Below are 19,610 nucleotides of genomic sequence, written 5' to 3'. Positions count from 1 at the left end.
AATTCTGATGGAGCAAAGTCCGATCGTGTGTACACAAAAGCATCAGACTTTTGTACAAACTACAGAATGTTTCCAGTGCGAACCCATCACGCTGGTTCTCGGCGACAGGGTACTGTACATCCCGCGCTGGCTGCAATAGGAAAAACACATTTTCCTATTGCGGCGAGCGCGAGAGGGAATTCCCCTCTGGGGGCATACCAGGCTCTTAGGTCTGGTATGGATTTTAAAGGGAACCCCCTACGCTGAAAAAATGGTGTGGGGTTCCCCCCAAAATCCATACCAGAACCTTATCTGAGCATGCAGCCCGGCCGGTCAGGAAAGGGGGTGGGGACGAGCGAGCTCCCCCCTCCTGAGCCGTACCATATGCCCTCAACAAGGGGGGTGGGTGCTTTGGGGAAGGGGGCGCCCTGTGGCTCCCCACCCCAAAGCACCTTGTCCCCATGTTGATGAGGACAAGGGCCTCTTCCCGACAACCCTGGCCGTTGGTTGTCAGGGTCTGTGGGCGGGGGGCTTATCGGAATCCGGGAGCCCCCTTTAATAAGGGGGGCCCCCAGATCCCGGCCCCCCACCCAATGTGAATGAGTATGGGGTACATAGTACCCCTACCCATTCACCTAGGGAAAAAAGTGTCAATAAAAATACACACTACACAGTTTTTAAAAGTAATTTATTAGGCAGCTCCGGGGGTCTTCTTCCGACTTCGGGGGTCTCTAAGGCCTCTTCTCCCTCTCTCCGGTGTCATCTCCACGCTCTCTGGTTCTTCTCTAGTGCCTTCTTTCTTCTGCTCTTTTGCCACTCTTTTGCTAGCAGAGGAGCCCGGTCTTTTCAGACGTCTTCTTCCCTCTTCTCTTCCAGAGATGTTGACACGACGCTCTCTCCGGCTGTAATGCTGTCTGTGCGCTCTGCTATGACTTATATATATATATACTCATACGATGACATGACCACGCCCCCTTATGACCTCACAGTCCCAGCATGCCCCAGGACTGTGATGTCATGGGGGGTGGGGTCACCGCCTACATAAGTCATAGCAGAGCGCACAGACAACATTACAGCCGGAGAGAGCGTTGTGTCAACATCTCTGGAAGAGTAGAGGAAAGAAGATGATCCAGATGTCCAGGCCACCGCTAGCAAATGAGTGGCAAAAGATAGCGGAGGAGCCGGCAGAAGATCCAGATGCCAGAGAGACCCCCGAAGTTGGAAGAAGACCCCCGAAGTCGGAAGAAGACCCCCGGAGCAGCCTAATAAATTACTTTAAAAACCTGTGTACTGTGTTTTTTTTCTTGACACTTTTTTTCCCTAGGTGAATGGGTAGGGGTATGATGTACCCCATACTCATTGACAAAGGGTGGGGGGCTGGGATCTGGGGGCCACCTTATTAAAGGGGGCTCCCAGATTCCGATAAGCCCCTTGCCCGCAGACCCCGACAACCAACAGCCAGGGTTGTCGGGAAGACACCCTTGTCCTCATCAACATGGGGACAAGGTGCTTTGGGGTGGGGGGGCCACAGGACACAATATCAGACAGCAATACAGAAGTTTACCAAAGGGTGGTGGTAAAGAGCTGAAAAACCATGTGATTTGGTGAAGGTTGGAAAAGTCCTGCCGTCTGTATGCAAGACAAACTTCTGGGCAACGCCCTTTGTACAATAATCCAAGGGAAAGTTTGTACAAAGTCCTATCGTGTGTATGGGGCTTAAGAATTACTTCTAATTGTAGAAAACCAAGCAGGCTCTTGCACTGAATCTAATTTATGGAAGATCTAACTGATTGGCCAGTGTATGGTGACCTTTAAAGATATGAAAAGTTGAATTTCTGGTGTTTAAGCCTCATACACACGATGGGACTTTGTTCAAACTTTCCCATGGATTTTTGTACAAAGGGCATTGGCCTTAGGGTTCTTTCACGTGGACGTGTCCATGTAAGGAGCCCGCTCTGCTCAACGGGGGATTGCTCCGTGGATCCTCACTGAGCAGGCAGATAACAGGTCTGTCTCTGCACACTGTGCAGGGACGGACCTGTCAGAGTGCCGCTCTCCTCTATGGGGGATCGGATGATGACGAACCGTAGAGTCCGTCGTCACCCGATCCGATCCGCACATGTCAGCGGACATGTCATCACTGACATCCGACCCTCCATAGAGGTCTATGGAGTGTCCGTTCAGCGCTAAAAATAGCATCTGAAAAATGCCCTAAAGAAGCGGCTCCATTCACTCCATTGAGGGCTTTCACACTGGAGCAGTGCGCTGGCAGGGCGTCACAAAAATTCCTGCCAACAGCTTCTTTGGAGTGGTGAACTCACCGGTCCTCCCCATTGAAATGAATGGGGCAGCACTGTGATACTGCCGGCAAAATGACACTCCAGCAGCATTTTGCGGGTGTATTTAACCCCTTTTCGGCCGCTAGCAGGGGGGTTAAAACCGCCCCCCTAGCAGCCGAATAATGCCGCTAAAATGACAGTAAAGCGGTGCTAAAAATAGCGCCGCTTTGCCACAGATGCCCCTCACCGCCCCAGTGTGAAAGGGGGCTTACTGTCCTGCTAGTGCACCGCTCCAGTTTGAAAGCCCGATTCACGCTGGAGTGAATGGAGCCACTTCTTTAGGGCGTTTTTCAGGCGCTATTTTTAGCTAAACGCACACAATGCTTTCCTATGGCCCCATTCACACACTGCATTTTGATTACATGCGGTTTGGTGCGGATGGAAAAAATAGAATTGACTGCATCCAGGAACGATTTAGCGCAGCTCTCTGCACATAACCGCAGGTAATCGCAGTGCACTGTGTCAGCTGCAGATAGCAGCGCCGAGCTGGCTCGCTCATCGGGAAAGGAAAAATTGTTTTTTCCTTTCCCAATGAGCGACAAGCATGGGGATCCGACTTGGATCCCCGCCAATATCAGGCACTGTGATATGAATCTTGAGGGAGAACTCCACGCCAAATTTTAAATAAAAAACCAGCATGGGTTCCCCTCCAAGAGCATACCAGGCCCTTCGGTCTGTTATGGATTTAAAGGGGAACCCCCTACGCTGAAAAAATGGCCTGGTGGTCCCCCCAAAATCCATACCAGACCCTTATCTGAGCACGCAGCCCGGCCGGTCAGGAAAGGGGGTGGGGACGAGCGAGCACCCCCCTCCTGAACCGTACCAGGCCGCATGCCCTTAACATGGGGGATGGGTACTTTGGGGAAGGGGGGCGCGCCGCGGGGCCCCCCACCCCAAAGCACCTTGTCCTCATGTTGATGAGGACAAGGGCCTCTTCCTGACAACCCTGGCCATCGGGAAGAGGCCCTTGTCCTCATCAACATGGGGACAAGGTGCTTTTTTCGGCGTAGGGGGTTCCCCTTACAATCCATACCAGACCGAAGGGCCTAGTATGCACCCGGAGGGGGAACCCATGCCGTTTTTTCTCGCGCTGCTTTAATAGGAAGATTTTTCCTATTGCAGCGAGTGTGAGATGTACCTCGCCGAGAACCAGCGCGATACCATCGCGCTGGAAACATTCTCGTGTGTAGGTACACCTGTGTGTACGCCCATTCACACGCTGAATTAAGGATCTATCCAGCACACCAATTAAAGTCTGAACCAGCGCAGTGCATTCATCTTAGTAAATGACCCCCCTGTGTTCTTCTTGTTGTTCCTGTTGTGCATATTGATGTCAAAACTGGTTTTGACCCCCATATCGGACTAATTGGTTCTGTGAATGCAATGGTTCTCTCTTGCCTCCCCGTATCCTCCTCTATTCCTCTGTTGGTTTGGGGGATTCCTGTACTCCCCCCCCCTGTAACCTCCATTTTCCCTCAGGGGTCTTCAAAAATCCATTCTCTGTTACGTGAATGAATTGGTACATTGTGGTTTATGGTTTCTTTGTGTTGGGAATGTTCTAACTAAATTATTCCTATTAGGGGTATTCTCTTCAGTCTATAGATAAGATAATTCTAGATAAGTCTTTTTATTTCTTTTTGTGGAGTTGTGTCCCTTGCTGGGGATGACTTAGATCAGTGATGGCGAAGATGTGGCACGCGTGCCACTGCCGGCACGTCGAGCCGTCTCTGTGGGCACGCCGTGACAATTGAGAAAATCGTCTTCACCGCGCCCGCGAACTACATCTCCCATAGTTCTCTGGGCTAGCGGTGAGGTGAGTGGGCGTGACGCACGCACGACCAAACGATAGTGCAGAAACAACGCCCTAGTTCTTTTTATCTGACGTCTCTTCATCTGACGTTCCCTACCGATGCACCTCTTCATTGGACACACCAGAGCGCCCGGGAACTGACCCCACGCTGCAGCCCAGTGAGTTATTATCCACCTTTCGACCCGCCATAGCCGAAAGACGGCTACAGCGTGATCGGCTTATTCTGGGAGGGCGTCCATGGACGTCCTCCCAGAATCTTGCACCTGCGCGCCCTACAGTGAGAGGGGGAGGGAGAGAGATCGTTTGCAGAGTATGGTTACTGAGCAGTGATGTGGACACTACAGATCTAGCCCAGTACTCTGCCCATACTCTGCAATACTCTGCAGTACTCTGCCCATACTCTGCAATACTCTGCAATACTCTGCAGTACTCTGCCAGTACTCTGCCCATACTCTGCAGTACTGTGCCCGTACTCTGCAATACTCTGCAATACTCTGCCCCATACTCTGCCCCATACTCTGCCCCATACTCTGCCCCATACTCTGCCCCATACTCTGCCCCATACTCTGCAGTACGATGCAGTACTCTGTCCATACTCTGCAGTACTTTGAACCTGTCTCCTGGCCTATGGACAACAATGACAAATAATGTTTTTTATTCCAGGTCTTTGTATCTACAGCGGACCCAGCAGAACGGTGTCAGCGGTTTCACAGGACATTGGACAAAATCGTGAGTTGCTCTTCTACAAATCTTTGTTTATTATATACCTTTTTTTGTGAAATGTCCATACTCTGTCCATACTCTGCCCGTACTCTGCCCGTACTCTGCCCGTACTCTGCAGTACTCTGCCCATACTCTGCAGTACTCTGCCCATACTCTGCCCGTACTCTGCCCGTACTCTGCCCATACTCTGCCCATACTCTGCCCATACTCTGTCCATACTCTGCAGTACTCTGTCCATACTCTGCAGTACTCTGTCCATACTCTGCAGTACTTTGAACCTGTGTCCTGGCCTATGGACAACAATGACAAATAATGTTTTTTATTCCAGGGCTTTGTATCTACAGCGGACCCAGCAGAGCGGTGTCAGCGGTTTCACGGGACATTGGACAAAATCGTGAGTTGCTCTTCTACAATTCTGTGTTTATTATGTACCTTTTTTGTGAAATGTTGCAGTAATAATTTTGGTATAGGTAGGTAGGTAGGGATAGATTTGTATTGGGTGCTTCATCCGTCTTTATTTTGTAAATTTTGTGTTTTTTGTAGATTTGAACACCCAAAAATAAGTATATCAAAGAAAGCTAAATTTAAAAGAGATAGTGGAAGATCATTCCAAGAGGCCTGGACGCAGTCATTTGGAGTGATTGAACGGAATGGGAAAGCGTTATGTGTTCTGTGTAGTGAAAGTGTTGTATCTCGCACATCAAGTGTCAGACGTCATTTTGATACCAACCACAAAAGTGTTGCCGAACTTGGTGAAGCTGAAAGAAAAGAGTTTCTTGATGGGAAATTGAGGAAATATCACTGCCAGTATTGTAGTTTTTGCAACTATCTTTCTAAAACAAATTATCTGGCAACTGCCAGCTTTGAAATTTCACTGTGCATTGCAAAACATGGTAAGCCCCACTCTGATGGCGATTTTATCAAAACGGCCACGTTGGCTGTGAGTAATTCCCTTTTTCACGATTTCCCAAACAAGGACAAAATTAAGCAATGAATCTCTGAAATGCCACTTAGCAGAAATACTGTTAAAGATAGAGTCCTGCGTATGGCAAGTGATGTTAGTCAGCAGCTCACCACTGACTTACAAAAGGCAGCCTGTTACTCCATGTGCTTGGATGAAAGCACAGATATAAATAATTATGCAAGGCTAGCAGTAATTTTGCGTTATGCTGTTGGTGACACCATGAGAGAAGAGCTCATGAAACTTGTGTCTTTGCCTGGAAGAACACAAGGGATAGATATCTGCAATGCTGTGATGGAGGCGTTTTGTCACAAGACATAAGGCCAGAAAAAGTGGTTTCAGTTACTAGTGATGGAGCACCTTCCATGGTGGGGGTAACATCTGGTTTCATACAGTTTTTTGTTAAAGAAGCAAAGCATCCAGTCATTCAATTTCATTGTATTATACATCAAGAAGCTCTTTGTGCCAAGGAAAGCAGCAAAAAATTAGACGATATTCTCAAGGATGTCACAAAAATGGTGAATTACATCATGGCTAGTGCTCTTAATGTTTGACAATTTCAAGCACTTCTTGATGAGGTACAGGCACAGTATAATACTTTACTTATGTACAATAATGTACGGTGGCTAAGCAGAGGACGGGTATTGGAGAGATTTGTAGCCTGCTTGGATGAAATTAGGCTGTTTATGAATGAAAAGGGGCAGGAATATCCACAGCTCACTGATATGACCTGGCTCACCAACCTCAAGTTTTTTACCGATTTTACAATACACTTCAATGTACTGAACAAAAAACTGCAAGGTTTAGGGAAAACAGCAGAAAGGATGTTTTCTGATATCAGAACATTTGAGAGAAAACTGCAGGTTTTTGAAAGAGACCTTGAAAGTGGGCAGCTGAAATATTTTCCGAATCTAAAAATGCATTTGGAAAATTCTACAACATTTACAGACAATCCAAATCATCAAGAAATCTACAAGGAATTTTCGAGCACTATAGCAGTTGCAAAGGAGAATTTTAGTAACAGATTTCTACAGTTCCGTAAGATGGAGACAACCCTGTGTTTTCTTACTTCTCCAGATAAAACCAAGTGTGAAGAACTTGATCTTTCCTGCTTACACTGGTTAGATTTAGAAAATCTTGAAATAGAGCTTTCTTGAAATTCCAGTAGCTCCATCTGGAAAAATAAATTCTATGACCTGTGTGCAACACTTGAGAAGATGGAGTGTGAAGGGATGACAGAGGACGGTGCAGTTGCTAGTTCGGAAAAAGAAATCCTTAAAGTGTGTAATTCTCTGCCAAATAATTTTAAGTCAATGAAAACACTTGGAATTGCTTTGCTTTCTTTGTTTGGGTCATCCTTTGCTTGCGAGCAGTTGTTTTCAGCATTGAATTATATAAAATGTGATGCCAGAAATAGACTAATGCCGCATACACACGGCCGGACTTTCTAGAAAGCTAGGTCCGACGTACTTGCCGCCAGACTTCCGGCGGACTACCGCCGGACTTTCTGAACGGCCGGACTTGCCTACACACGGCCGGACTTTCCGGAATCCGGTCTTCCCGACGGACTTCCGCCGGACTTTCAGAATGAACGGACTTTCCCACACACGGACAAGTCCGTTCATTTTGAACGTGACTTGGGTACGACGGGACTAGAAAAGGAATTCAATCTCGCCGCTTTTTTTGGCGAGATTGAAACCTTGCGAGCCCCGTCGCAGGCCCTTAGGTCTGGTATGGAACTTTAAGGGGAACCCCCTACGCCGAAAAACCGGCGTGGGGGTCCCCCCAAAATCCATACCAGACCCCGATCCGAGCACGCAGCCCGGCTGGTCAGGAAAGGGGGTGGGGACGAGCGAGCGCCCCCCCCCTCCTGAACCGTACCAGGCCGCATGCCCTCAACATGGGGGGGTGCTTTGGGGGAGGGGGCGCCTTGCGGTGCCCCCCCACCACAAAGCACCTTGTCCCCATGTTGATGAGGACAAGGGCCTCTTCCCGACAACCCTGGCCGTTGGTTGTCGGGGTCTGCGGGCGGGGGGCTTATCGGAATCCGGGAGCCCCCTATAATAAGAGGGCCCCCAGATCCCGGCCCCCCCACCCTATGTGAATGAGTATGGGGTACATGGTACCCCTACCCATTCACCTAGGTAAAAAGTGTCAATAATAAAACACAACACAGGTTTTTAAAATAATTTATTAAACAGCTCCGGGGGGGTCTTCTTCCGTCTTCGGGGGTCCCTCTGGTTCATCTTCTCCCGGCGTCCGGTTGGTTCTTCTCCGCTCTCCGGCCTCTTCTCCCGGTGTCCCAGGTCTTCGGCCGGCCCCTCCGCTGTCTTCAGGTAGCTCTATTGCCAGCGGAGGTCCGGACGTCTGGGCTTCTTGGCTTCTTGGCTTCTTGTGTTCTCTTCTCTTCTCTTCCCCCAGATGTTGACACGACGCTCTCTCCGGCTGGACTGGTCTCTGAGGGCTGCGTTGTGACTTATATAGGCGGAGACCCCGCCCCCATATGATGTCACAGTCCCTGGGCATGCTGGGACTGTGACGTTTTAGGGGGCGTGGTCAGAGAGCGTTGTGTAACCTGCTCCTCCGTCGTATCTGGTCCTTCGGACTAGCATACAGACGAACGGGCTTTCCGTCAGGAACTGAGTCCGGCGGAGGTACGACGTAAAGATTTGAAGCAGGCTTCAAATCTAAAGTACGTCGGATTTCCGCCCGAAACGGTCCGTCGGAAGTCCGATGGAGACCACACACGGTCGGATTGTCCGCCGGACTTGGTCCGGCGGCGTCCGTCGGACTTTTGCAGGTGAAAAGTCCGACCGTGTGTACGCGGCATTACAGATGAACTAAGTGCTGTATGTGTTGCTCTCAAACTAACAGAGTATGAGCCAAGGTTTGAGAAGTTATCAGCATGCACACAACAGCAAAGATCACATTAATTACCAATGCCCCCAGCCAAGGCATCTTAAAAAATGCCCAGAAAAGGCATCTTTAAAAATGCCCAGCAAAGGCATCTTTAAAACTGCCCAGCAAAGGCATCTTTAAAAATTCTGGCCATTTTGAAAGATGCCTTTGCTGGGCATTTTGAAAGATGCCTTTGCTGGGCATTTTGAAAGATGCCTTTGCTGGGCATTTTGAAAGATGCCTTTGCTGGGTATTTTCAAAGATGCATTTGCTGGGCATTTTCAAAGATGCCACTGCTGGGCATTTTCAAAGATGCCTCTGCTGGGCATTTTCAAAGATGCCTCTGCTGGGCATTTTCAAAGATGCTTCTGCTGGGCATTTTCAAAGATGCCTTTGCTGGGCATTTTCAAAGATGCCTTTGCTGGGCATTTTCAAAGATGCCTTTGCTGGGCATTTTCAAAGATGCCTTTGCTGGGCATTTTCAAAGATGCCTTTGCTGGGCATTTTCAAAGATGCCTTTTGTGGGCATTTTCAAAGATGCCTTTGCTGGGCATTTTCAAAGATGCCTTTGCTGGGCATTTTCAAAGATGCCTTTGCTGGGCATTTTCAAAGATGCCTTTGCTGGGCATTTTCAAAGATGCCTTTGCTGGGCATTTTCAAAGATGCCTTTTCTGGGCATTTTTAAAGATGCCTTTTCTGGGCATTTTTAAAGATGCCTTGGCTGGGAATTGGTAAAGATGCCTTTTGCTGGGCATTTGTAAAGATGCCTTTTGCTGGGCATTTGTAAAGATGCCTTTTGCTGGGCATTTGTAAAGATGCCTTTACTGGGCATGTTTAAAAATGCCTTTGCTGGGCATTTTCAAAGATGCCTTTGCTGGGCATTTTCAAAGATGCCTTTGCTGGGCATTTTCAAAGATGCCTTTGCTGGGCATTTTCAAAGATGCCTTTACTGGGCATGTTTAAAAATGCCTTTGCTGGGCATTTTCAAAGATGCCTTTGCTGGGCATTTTCAAAGATGCCTTTGCTGGGCATTTTCAAAGATGCCTTTGCTGGGCATTTTCAAAGATGCCTTTGCTGGGCATTTTCAAAAATGCCTTTGCTGGGCATTTTTAAAGATGCCTTTGCTGGGCATTTTTAAAGATGCCTTTGCTGGGCATTTTTAAAGATGCCTTTGCTGGGCATTTTTAAAGATGCCTTGGCTGGGCTTTGGTAAAGATGCCTTTTCTGGGCATTTTTAAAGATGCCTTTTCTGGGCATTTTTAAAGATGCCTTTTCTGGGCATTTTTAAAGATGCCTTTTCTGGGCATTTTTAAAGATGCCTTGGCTGGGCTTTGGTAAAGATGCCTTTGCTGGGCATTGGTAAAGATGCCTTTTCTGGGCATTTTTAAAGATGCCTTTTCTGGGCATTTTTAAAGATGCCTTTTCTGGGCATTTTTAAAGATGCCTTTTCTGGGCATTTTTAAAGATGCCTTGGCTGGGCTTTGGTAAAGATGCCTTTGCTGGGCATTGGTAAAGATGCCTTTGCTGGGCATTGGTAAAGATGCCTTTGCTGGGCTTTGGTAAAGATGCCTTTGCTGGGCATTTGTAAAGATGCCTTTGCTGGGCATTTGTAAAGATGCCTTTGCTGGGCATTTGTAAAGATGCCTTTGCTGGGCATTTGTAAAGATGCATTTGCTGGGCATTTGTAAAGATGCCTTTGCTGGGCTTTGGTAAAGATGCCTTTGCTGGGCTTTGGTAAAGATGCCTTTGCTGGGCTTTGGTAAAGATGCCTTTGCTGGGCTTTGGTAAAGATGCCTTTGCTGGGCTTTGGTAAAGATGCCTTTGCTGGGCATTGGTAAAGATGCCTTTGCTGGGCATTGGTAAAGATGCCTTTGCTGGGCATTGGTAAAGATGCCTTTGCTGGGCATTGGTAAAGATGCCTTTGCTGGGCATTGGTAAAGATGCCTTTGCTGGGCATTGGTAAAGATGCCTTTGCTGGGCATTGGTAAAGATGGCTTGGCTGGGCATTGGTAAAGATGGCTTGGCTGGGCATTTTCAAATACGTGCACGTGTACAGTTTTTTTTTTTTTTTTTCAATTAAAAAAAAATGTTTAATGGAAAGCTCTGTTATTGTGTTTTTCTTTTTAAACAAAAGCTGTTAATTAGTTTGGACAACTGTATGAGTTGTTTTTTTCTAAACTAAAACCTTGGTATTCAGGTTTAATTGCAGTGTTGGCACTTTGAAAAAAATAAGTCAGTTTGTGTTGCAGTTTGGGCACTCGGGCTCAAAAAGGTTCGCCATCACTGACTTAGATTATATCCCATTTTCCTAATTTTCCATTCCATTTGGGATGTTTAGTTGCCATTTGTAGACCTGTCCTTTTTGATAAACTATAATGTCTCTGTCATCCCGGTCCTGAGCCTATAGTTATTGCACATGTTCAAGATGCGCTGTGCCACAACCCTCTGCCGCTGCCATGTCAAAGATGGCTAAGTGGAGCACAGGGATACCGAACATGCACAAAGGGGCATATCACACACATGCAGCATCACAAGACGATGTGGTTGCCATCCCAGTCTGGCAGAAGGAGAATGCCACCAGAATATCTCCAGGACTTCCCCAGGACTCCACCTCCAGGACTTCTCCCAAGCCCCGCCCATCCTCTGGAATTCACTACCCCAATCTGTCAGATGGTCTCCAAATGTATTCACTTTTAAGAGATCCCTGAAAACATTCCTCTTCAGAGAAGCCTATCCTGCCTCCATCTAACAACTGCACTATTTTCTCCATTAACTCATCCCCCACAGCTATAACCCTTTAGTATAACTTGACCCTCCCTCCTAGATTGTAAGCTCTAATGAGCAGGGCTCTGATTCCCCCCTGAATTGTATTGTAATTGTACTGTCTGCCCTAATGTTGTAAAGCACTGCGTAAATTGTCGACGCTATATAAATCCTATATGATAATAATAATATCTGACACAGCCAATCATGGATTCAGAGTCACTATACTAACCTCTCATATGCACAGACATTGTGGACACCCCTGGCATCTAAAATATGGTCGTGGAACTCGGTGTCTGTGGAGAAATATTGTTGACATTTTACATTTCCAATTATGTTCTTAAGTTATATTGCTAATCTGTACAGAATTGAGGAAAATGCTAGTTTATTTTAAGGGCAAAATACGTTTTGTCAGTGGACAGCATAGTTCAGTGAGCTTATTATTCAATGTCACTGTACAGGTACCATCTCTTTCAAACCGCTGCTGTGAAATAATCATCTGACCTGTGACTTTCCACAATGAAGAAAGGCCAATGTATCTGTTAATGTTGGATGGTCTTTTATTTTCCTAGCATGGTAAGAAGTCGTGCTGTGTCCCAATTATAGTGTCCAGGAAGCAATGTGGTTCTGGCTCACTTATTAAATGAGATATCTGAGGATACAGAGAAAGGCTACTTTTCCTTTTTTCTTTTGCCATCATGGCACATTCTTACAGACCATGAGAGTGCAGAATAAAATGAACCTCCCCTACAAAGAACAGCAGGTTGCTGAAAGACATGTGCTTATTCTCAGCAATTTTAGACTTTGAGCAAAGTGTGGAAATGCAACTATTTAATTCTCAATGTCCTAAAACTCTGGATAGATCTTGCCCTTGATAATTGGTTCATGAGTTGTAAAATGCACTGTATAAAACATTTTAATAGTAAGCTCTTAATAAAATCGTAATTTTAGACATGTGTTTTTGCAAATTCTGTTAAAAAATGAGTGTTAGATCTATCAACTGCAGGGTGATTAAATGGTAAAGGTTGAAGCTCTACAGTAAATAGACCTAGAAGGTATTACACCTGGTTGCCCTGTAATTCTCTTTCACATTTCTGAGGAAGACTTGCAATTAAGACAGTAAGGCTGATTTACTAAAAGAGCTGAAAATGTTTTTATTAAATAAAATGAGTATAGATTTACTCAAGTTATCCATGAAACGTTAACAGCAAATTCATATTTGTACATAACTGGGCATTCAAAGTGGACACAGATGCAATTTATTGAGTGAAGATCCTCAACTGCTTTAATAAATCAGCATAATTACACTTACATGTTTTAGTTCTCTCTGCAGAATGTCTGGGGTCTTGCTAAAGCATATGATTGTCTATATTTCTTTTTCCTCGTACTGCAAAAAGCTGTCAGTATCAACAGATTTTTATAGAGCACAAAGGTTATGGAGGGCCACCTAGATCAGGTATATCACAACCTTTTGATACCAGGCCCTTATTTTCCTCTTGAAAAGAGATGAGATTTGGATTGAACATTGGTTTGAGGTGAGCCCAATAAAATAGAAGTTTGGGAAAATGGCAAACTAATGCTACTGTTCACCACTATAGCAACTATGACAGTGCTATGCCTTGTCACTGTGTTTTGTTATGATTGCTGTATGAAGCTGAACACCTGCATGAGAATCCTGTTGTAAAAATTTTTTACTTTTAATTAAAATTGGACTAAGAAAGCTTTGAAATTCCAGTGGCTGTACTGGCATTCATGAAAAGTTCTACTATTGAGCTGAACCCCCATGCAACCAATTACCAATAATGCACTACCTGGCCTTTTAAGTATAATCAGGTGGCTTAAAAGGGCTACTCGGCTTAGTGTACAGTCCACTACTGTCCTCATGGCGCATAGCTTAAAGTGATACTAAACACACACTGGGGCTGATTTATGAAGCATTACGCCGATGCGCAAATGACATTTTCATATTTACAAAACATATGCGCCGGTAACACAGCGCAATTCCCCATTTACTATTCTCTTCCTGACGCAAGAGAGGAGGTGATCGGTATGCCATTATAGACATCAGCATCTTTAACTTAAAATTTAAACAAGCTGGAAGTGCCAATATTATGGGGGAGATGTGGGGTGATGTGAGGAGGTATAGTACTAACTGCCCAAGTCATAAATATGCCCAAAATAGAATGTGAAAGTAACTTTCTCTGAACAAGCCTGCAGCGCCGGCAAATACATTTAGAAGTGCGGGAGGTCAATTTATGCACTGCGCATGCTCAAACGGCATTTGCGCTTGTTCAAATGTGTTGGTTCAGGGCGCCGGCAAAATCTTAGTAAATGTCAAGCAACATAAAAGCATTTGCATAGGTTGAACTGGCACACCTCTAAACTTTTTTTTTTTTTTTTTTTAACGCTGGTTCACTTCGCGGCTATAATGAAATGTCGGTCCGGCAATACACATAAAAGTTCATTGATAAAAACAGCATTAAGAAAAAAAACAAAATTAAGAAAAAAAATGCTTGGGGTTCCCCCGAAATTCCATACCAGGCCCTTCAGGTCTGGTATGGATATCAAGGGGAACCCCACTCCAAAAAAAAAAAAATGGTGTGGGGGTGCCCCTCAAAATCCATACCAGGCCCTTTACCTGAGCACGCAACCTGGCAGGCCACAGGAAAAGAGGGAGGACAAGAGAACGGCCCCCCTCCTGAACTGTACCAGGCCACATGCCCTCAACATTGGGAGGGTGCTTTGGGGTCCCCCCAAAGGACCTTGTCCCCTTGTTGATGAGGACAAGGACAATTCCTTTATTTAAATGCTTCTACTTTCCATCTTCTTCGAGTCTTCAGAAGATACAAATTGTAAGAATTGGATAGTGAGCATCATAAAGAAAAAAAAATGCAAAGCAATGCATTAAGTGGATGCCCCCTTGGACTTTAAAGGGCAGGAAGGAATGAATAGGGAGTAGATGAGTATAAAAGGCACAAAAGTGCCAACTTTATTAATATACAAAAAATAGAAAAGTGATTTTTTTTTTACCATTTCACGGGGGGGGGGGGGGGGCGGGATCTGGGCTCCCCTTGTTAAAGGGGGCTTCCAGATTCTGATAAGCCCCCCACCCGCAGACCCCCAAAACCACCCGGCAAGGCTTGTGGGGATGAGGCCCTTGTCCTCATCAACATGGGGACAAGGTGCTTTAGGGGGGACCCCAAAGCACCCTCCCAATGTTAAGGGCATGTGCCCTGGTACGGTTCAGGAGGGGGGGTGCTCTCTCACCCCCCCCTCTTTTCCTGCGGCCTGCCTGGTTGCGTGCTCAGATAAGGGTCTGGTATGGATTTTGAGGGGGACCCCATGCCAGTTTTTTTTATTTTGACACGGGGTTCCCCTTAAAATCCATGCCAGACGTGAAGGGCCTGGTATGGATTTTGAGGGGGACCCCCACGTCATTTTATTAAAATTTTGGCACGGGGTTTCCCTTAATAACCATACCAGACCTGAAGGGCCTGGTATGGAATTTCGGGGGAACCCCACACATTTTTTTAATTAATTTTGGTTTTTTTCTTAAAGCTGTTTTTATCAATGAACTTTTATGTGCATTGCCGGACTGACATTTCACTATAGCCGCGAGTAGTTTTAAATAACTTTTATTCCTTAAGGGCCAGTTCACATCGCATGCAATCCAGTGTGTTTTTTTTCTGCATCAAAAATGCATGGAAAGTAGGTTATATGGTTTTCAATGGCATAGTTCACACTAGTGCTTGCAGTTCCAGTGCGTTTCCAGTTCCGGAAAAAAAAGTACAACATGCTGCATTTTTTTATGCAATGTACTAGAATGCTGTAAAATGCATAAAAAACGCACTGCAACACACTTGTCCTTATTTAAGGTTAAGAAAAAAGAGGGGGTAAAAAGCACTGGACTGCATCAAAAACGCACCAAAAATGCACTGGAACGCATCAAAAATGAGCATGCAGAAAAGCACCTGGAACGCATCCGGACTGCGTTTCTATGGTGTGATCTGGCCCTTAGGGTCCTTTGGGCCAGTTCACACCATAGAAACGCAGTCTGGACACATTCCAGGTGCTTTTCTGCATGCACGTTTTTGATGCGTTCCAGTGTGTTTTTGATGCATTCCAGTGCTTTTTTTCCCCCTCTTTTTTCTTAACCTTAAATAAGGACAAGTGTGTTGCAGTGCATTTTTTGGTGCATGTAGGTGCGTTTTTAAAGCGTTCCGGTGCGTTTTAGATGCGTTTTTGGTGCAGTTCAGTGCTTTTTTTCCCCCCTCTTTTTTCTTAACCTTAAATAAGGACAAGTGCGTTCCAGTGCATTTTTGATGCGTTTTTGGTGCCTTTTTGATGCAGTCCAGTGCTTTTCCCCCCCCTCTTTTTTCTTACCCTAAATAAGGACAAGTGTGTTGCAGTGTGTTTTTTGGTGCATGTAGGTGCGTTTTTGATGCATTCCAGTGCGTTTTAGATGCATTTTTGATGCAGTCCAGTGCTTTTTTTCCCCCCTCTTTTTTCTTAACATTAAATAAGGACAAGTGCGTTCCAGTGCGTTTTTGATGCGTTTTACAGCTTTCCAGTACAGTCCAGTGCAGAAAAAATGCAGCATGTTCTACTTTTTTTCTGGAACTGGAACACACTGGAACTGCAAGCACTGGTGTAAACTATGCCATTAAAAACCATATAACTGACTTTCCATGCATTTTTGATGCATAAAATATGCACTGGACTGCATTGGTGTGACTGGTCCTTAAGCAATTTGGCATATTTAAAGGCATTTCCCCTTGTTTCGTTTTTGGGGTTGTCCAATTGGTGACATTGATATATGTCCCTTAGGGTGTGACCTGGGCCCCATACACATTTTAAGGCCAATAACGCCAAGTCAGTTCCCTTAGAACTGCAATGGTATTTGTTGTATAACTTTTGCACATGTTAGGCTCTTTAGTTGCCCCCCTGAACTGGGGGGTGTTTTGTCCCATCTGTAATTTTGATGCATGCTGGATGATGTGCTTAATTTTGGACAGGGGGGTGGCTTATTTTGTGCTAGCTGCATTTGTTGTTCTGGGCATGCTCAGGGACTTTGTTTTTTTCCTGTGCCTTTTTGGTGTGTGAAATGCATTTGGGTTGGTCTGGGCATGCTCAGGGACTTTGTTTTTTTTTGGTGGTGCTTTTTGTGTGTGAACAGCATTTGGATGTTTCTAGGCATGCTCAGAGTGTGTTTTTTGGGTTAGTAATTTAAGGACATCCTTAACAGGTGTACCCACTTTTAAGTTCTCTCTACATTGGGTGAACTTGCATTTTGTGTGTTTCATGGACTGTCCATGTGTTTGCAATTGCCTCATTAGCACACAAACCTATGTTATATAAAGCTTGCAGATAGCATTCTTTAAGCTCAGCGAAGCTGGCCCCCCTACAATCAGCACAAATAAAAACTCGAGTGTGTTTCTTTAGTGCTATGTTTGTGCTGTTTTGTGCCGTAAAAATTTACATTTGTGCTGCTTTTAATTTTAAGATATTAGCAATTGTATTTCAGACTATGACATGACCTAGCCCCCCTACAATGCCCAAACGACACAAAACTGGTCTCGTTGGTTACTACGTTTGTGCTACGTTTGTGCAGCTAAAATTTCCATTCTATCTTTTATGATTTTTGCGTTATTAATGATTTATTAAAGGTCACCAAAGGTCACTCAGCCCCCCTACAATGCCCAAATGACACAAAACTGGTCTCATTGGTTAGTGCTGCGTTTGTGCCGTTTTTTGCTGCTAAAAATTCCGTTCTATCTTTTTATTGTTTTTGCATTATTAATGATTTATTAAAGGTTATCAAAGGTCAGTCAGCCCCCCTACAATGCCCAAATGACACGGAACTGGTCTCGTTGGTTAGTGCTACGTTTGTGCTGGTTTGTGCTGCTACAATTTTTATTTGTGCTGTTATGGTTTTTAAGTTATAACAGTTTTTTTTTTTTTCCAAACCCCACTCACTTTGCCCACCCTACAATCAGCACAAATAAAAACTCAAGTGTGTTTCTTTAGTGCTACATTTGTGCTGTTTTGTGCTGCTAAAATTTCCGTTCTACCTTTTTATCGTTTTTGCGTTATTAATGATTTATTAAAGGTCACCAAAGGTCACTCAGCCCCCTACAATGCCCAAATGACACAAAACTGGTCTCGTTGGTTAGTGCTATGTTTGTGCTGTTTTGTGCTGCTAAAATTTCCATTCTATCTCTTATCGTTTTCACGTTATTAATGATTTACAGGCTGCAATTTGGTGTGCCGCTTCTGTGTGTTCATTCCTGATTCCTGTGTTTGACCTCTGATCCTAACCCAGCTTGCTCCTGACCTCCATTTGACTGCTACCTGCCCTGACCTTGGCTTGTCTCTGGATTCTGCTTCTGCCTTCTCTTCTTGCCTGATCTACCTCCTGTTGCTGACTTGGCTTGTGACCCGACTATCCTGTTGTGTGCCGTCTATGCCTGAACTGCCTGACCATTATGGACCCGGCTCATCTGACCCTGCATCTTGCTCATCCAGCCTGCTACAGCTCTTCAGCCCAGCAAGGTTTCATCTGTCTCCTGCTTCCAGCTGCTTACCCACAGTCTGCCACCAGCCAAGCTCAGTGCCAGCTCATCTGCCACTGGCTGGTTCTGCCGCCACATCCACCTGCTGACTGCTGCCACCACGCAGTCTACTGGACAGATCAGAGGCACTCATACCTCGCTGTGCTCCCATGGCTGCTTTCTAACCAGGAGCTCGCTAACCAGGTACGTGACAGGAGAGCGGGGGTGAAGTCATCATCTGGAAAAAACGAATTGCTATTATCTTAAAAATAAAAGCAGCACACATTTTTATTATTATGACACAAAAAAAGCACAAATATAAAAACAAGCTGTTATAACTAAAAAACCATAACAGCACAAATAAAAATTTTAGCAGCACAAACCAGCACAAATGAGGCACTAACCAACAAGACCAGTTTTGTGTCATTTGGGTGTTGTAGGGGGGCTGAGTGACCTTTGGTGACCTTTAAAAAAATCAATAATAACGCAAAAACGATAAAAGATAGAACATAAATTTAAACAGCACAAAACAGCACACATGTAGCACTAGAGAAACACACTTGAGTTTTTATTTGTGCTGATTGTAGAGGGGGTAAAGTGAGTGGGGTTTTAAAAAAAAAAAAAAACTGTTATAACTTAAAAACCATAACAGCACAAATAAAAATTTTAGCAGCACAAACGTAGCACTAACCAACGAGACCAATTTTGTGTCATTTGGGTGTGGTAGAGGGGCTGACTGACTTTTGGTGACCTTTAATAAATCATTAATAATGCGAAAACGATAAGAGATAGAACGGAAATTTTAGCAGCACAAACATAGCACTAACCAACAAGACCAGTTTTGTGTCATTTGGGTGTTGTAGGGGGGCTGAGTGACCTTTGGTGACCTTTAATAAACCATTAATAACGCAAAAATGATAAAAGATAGAATGGAAATTTTAATAGCACAAATGTAGCACTAAAGAAACACACTTGAGTTTTTATTTGTGCTGATTGTAGGGGGGGCAAAGTGAGTGGGGTTTGTAAAAAAAAAATAATAAAAAAAAATAAACTGTTATAACTTAACCACTTGCTGCCCGCCCGCCGTCATATGACGGCGGGACGGTGTAGCTGTTGTTCTGGGCCGCCGTCATATGGCACCCAGGGGGCGCGCGCACGCCTGCCGCATCGCTCGGGTCCCGGTGCACATGCCCGGTGGCCGCGATGCCCGGTAACCGAGCAGGACCGTGGATCTGTGTGTGTAAACACACAGATCCACGTCCTGTCAGATGGGAGGAGACCGATGGTGTGTTCCTTTGTAAAAACCATAACAGCACAAATAAAAATTTTAGCAGCACAAACCGGCACAAACATAGCACTAACCAACGAGACCAGTTTTGTGTCATTTGGGCATTGTAGGGGGGCTAGGTGATGTCATAGTCTGGAAAAAACAATTGCTAATATCTTAAAAATAAAAGCAGCACAAAACAGCACAAACGTAGCACTAAAGAAACACACTTGAGTTTTTATTTGTGCTGATTGTAGGGGGGCCAGCTTCGCTGAGCTCATTACTTTACTTTACTTTGCCCTGAAAAGAGCCAAGATTG

The sequence above is a fragment of the Aquarana catesbeiana genome, linkage group LG01 (genome assembly GCF_042186555.1).
Source record: "Aquarana catesbeiana isolate 2022-GZ linkage group LG01, ASM4218655v1, whole genome shotgun sequence".
Classification (NCBI taxonomy): domain Eukaryota; kingdom Metazoa; phylum Chordata; class Amphibia; order Anura; family Ranidae; genus Aquarana; species Aquarana catesbeiana.
This window is presented reverse-complemented; position numbering follows the sequence as displayed.